This window comes from Dama dama, chromosome 29, assembly GCF_033118175.1.
Source record: "Dama dama isolate Ldn47 chromosome 29, ASM3311817v1, whole genome shotgun sequence".
NCBI lineage: Eukaryota > Metazoa > Chordata > Mammalia > Artiodactyla > Cervidae > Dama > Dama dama.
In genome coordinates, this window is record NC_083709.1 from 10031283 (window position 1) to 10035000 (window position 3718).

Sequence of the window (3718 nt, forward strand, 5' to 3'; positions counted from 1 at the left end):
CTCTATGGAGAACAGTGTGGAGATTTCTTAAAAATCTGGAAATAGAACTGCCATATGACCCAGCAATCCCACTTCTGGGCATACACACCGAGGAAACCAGATCTGAAAGAGACATGTGCACCCCAATGTTCATCGCAGCACTGTTTATAATAGCCAAGACATGGAAGCAACCTAGATGCCCATCAGCAGACAAATGGATAAGGAAGCTGTGGTACATATACACCATGGAATATTACTCAGCCTGTAAACTTTTGAGAGGAAAATGTTTACATTAATTCAAATTGAAGCATAAAGTATCTGTAATTAATGGCCAGAAAAAATTATACTTTGCTCACTGAGTTTATCCTGTTGGGATTAGCGGACACACTGGAGCTACAGGTTATCCTCTTTTGCCTTTTTTTCTGTGATTTATACACTTACAGTTGTGGCAAATGTTGGGATGATTCTCTTAATCAGAACAGATTCCCAACTTCACACACCCATGTACTTCTTCCTGGCAACCTGTCCTTTGTGGATGTTTGTTATTCATCCACCATCACTCCAAAGATGCTAGGAGATTTTTTATCATGGAAGAAAACCATCTCCTTTGCTGGCTGCTTTCTGCAAATGTACTTCTTTATAGCCTTGGCCACAACTGAATGCATCCTTTCTGGGTGAATGGCCCGTGACCGCTGTGTGGCCATATGCAACCCTCTCCTTTACGCCTTGATCGTGTCCAGGACGGTCTGCCTGAAAACGGCAGCAGGGGCTTTTACAGTAGCCTGGTGAACTCTGTGGTTCACACGGGTTATGTGAGCAGCTTGTCACTGTGCAGTTCCAATGGCATCCATCACTTCTTCTGTGACACCCCTCCAACTTTTAAGCTCTCATGTTCTGATACACACCTGTATGAAAGCATCTTGTCCACTTTTGCTGGTGTGAATATAGTTGGAAGTCTGCTGGTGATTCTCACCTCCTACTGCTCCATTCTATTCTCCATCTTCCATATGCATCCCGGGGAGGGGAGACACAATGCCTTCTCCACGGGGCATCTCATCTGACAGCCACCATCCTGTTCTATTCCACCTCCATCTACACTTATCTGAGACCTACTTCCAGCTACTGCCTGACTCAGGACAAAGTGGTTTCCGTGTTCTACACAGTGGTCATCCCCATGTTGAATCCTCTGATCTACAGTCTCCAGAACAGGGAAGTGAAGAAAGCTTTATGGAATACAATTACTAGGAAAAGGATTCCTTCATTTCTGTCATTGCTTAATTTTCTGAACTAAATAAATTATATAATTTAACTTTCAGAAACTGGATCAAGCTTATCTTCATTACAACTTAAGCTGTGTAATCATGCTCTGGTAATGTTCATGGACATGAATCCTGTTAGATATAACTTATCAAACTTATGTAAGATCATGAAACTTTTTTCTAATCATTGTATGTTTTCCTATAGGTTTCTAAAATGTGATTTATTTATAGAACTGTCTTGGTTAGGGAAATAAAGGGTTAAGCATATGGCGACAACTTTTGCAATCTCACATGAATCTAGTTGTGTATTACATTTGTAATTGTCAGCTTTTTTAAATATATTTTTCAACATTTATGATTTGTAAAGAATTATATATATCACATGTGTGAAAATGTTTTCAATGTAGATTTCCACTTTATTGAATTAGGGCTGTAATGTTTAAATCAAAACTCAACAATATCATTTAACTGCTACAGTAAATATGTGGACTTTTATCTCCCTTATCCCCACAAACACATACTTATTAATTAAAGAATATGTAGGAATTTGTTTAAATGTATTTGTTTAGAAAACTGCTGTCTGGTTAGAAGGCACCAATTGCAACAACTTTTCTTCTCTTCCCATCTTTTCTTCTCAAAAGTTTCCTGCCCTCTCACATTTTCTCTCCCAGACTGATCCACATATTATACATAAAGCCACATGCACACGCAGTCAGCTATAGCAGAGTTTAATCAAAGCATAGTTCAAAGTAGGTAGATTGATCTTTGAAGGATGAAACAGACCCATATCCTTTAAAATAGTCTCATGGACTTCCTGATTATGGAATTATTCTACCAGTCACCAATTAAATCCATTGAAGTTAATCCACATATTATATTAAAGCTAAGCAATAATATATAGGTGGAATGGAGACGCATAGTAGAATTCTGGAGAAAATTGAGTGGGATTCAGGGCTTGCTAAAATGCTAACCACACTTAAAGTTTTTGGAGGAATATTCCCCGTGGTTCTTCCTTTGTCCTTGCTGCTGAAATTGCTCCTGATAGAAGTTGCAATATTCAAGTCATCTGGGATATAACAAAGCAGATCTCATGACCTGTCACACCATCCAGTGCCCTCTGCTGACCACATAGCCCAGCTGGGTCTGATGAATATTCCATATAGGCATGTAGTTAGAAGTTAGTGTCTCCTTCTAATTTATTTCACTTAAAAACAGACCTTCCATGTTGGCTCAGTTGGTAAAGAATTTTCCTGCAATGCGGGAGATCTGGGTTCAATCCCTGGGTTGGGAAGATCCCTGGAGAAGGAAATGACAACCCGTTCCAGTATTCTTACCTGTAGAACTCCATGGACAAAGGAGTTCAGCAGGCTACAGACCAGGTGGTCCCAAAGAGTCAGACACAACTGAGTGACTAACACACTCACTTTCAAGAACAAAGCTAGACTGAAGGTTAAATTGAGCCAGACAAGTGTAGGGGTATGCACACACATACACAAAGGGAAGGGTCATAATTTGGTAGAGGATTATGTAACCATTGTAATAAGCTAAAACTTCAAAGAAAGAGGCAATTAAATAGATTTTTTTTTAATTTGGCAAATAAATAGCTTTGAAATAACACAGAGATCAGAACTTTCCATACAGGGTTTAATCACATCTACTTGCACGTGATCATATTTAAATGCTTCTGAGACTGCAGTTTCTGCCTTTAGAGGATTCATGACACAATTAAAACCTATAATCCAGTCCCCATGGTTACCCAACCCTCTTTAAGGAGAATAAAATAAAAGGGTAGCAATATGCATGTACTCAAAATGTGTCTCAAATTTTTACAAAGTGGTAATTCAAATTTTCACCGCTTTACATTTCACTTAAAGCTTGAAAATTGCCTTCTTTATGTTTTTTTGTGCCTCACCTGAGTTATTAGGGATTCTAGTAAGAACAGAAATAATAGACTAGACTAGTTAGTACTGAGAAAAATGCTGTTAAGTACTTGGTGCAGTCTCCGTCATTCTCTGCCATAACCAGGTACAGTGTGTGCCACCGCATGACATTAGTTGGGTAGTGTGCTTTGAAAGGAAAACAGTTATTTGTGTACCTTAATACACTACAGTATCATCATTAAGAATATGATAGATGTCAAAATATTAGTTATTGAACTGGGGTATTTTTTGCTGCCTGGAGAATTACACACAAGTGATTTCCAAGTGGCCATGCATAAATTTTGGAGTTGAAGAATATAGAGAGCAGACTTGAGGAGAAAAAAAAAATTGATTTCAGTTAAATTCAATTACCTGCTCAGAGAATGGAAAAAACTTCAACAAGAATAGTTCTGTACTTTGCATTTGGATACGGACAAGAGGGGAAAGAATAGAACATAGATGCTGCATGCAAAAAGGAACCTCAGGTGATGGATGTGTATTTGGATGAGTCATTTGTGGATCCCTCAGTACAGAATTAATAGAGCCAATACTTAATAAAGT

At 38.4% G+C, this 3718-nt stretch overlaps 1 pseudogene; it reads left to right on the plus strand.

Moving 5' to 3' along the window:
* Nucleotides 1-306: 306 nt before the first annotated feature.
* Nucleotides 307-1270, plus strand: LOC133048429 (olfactory receptor 5F1-like; annotated as a pseudogene).
* The last annotated feature ends 2448 nt before the right edge of the window (nt 1271-3718 follow it).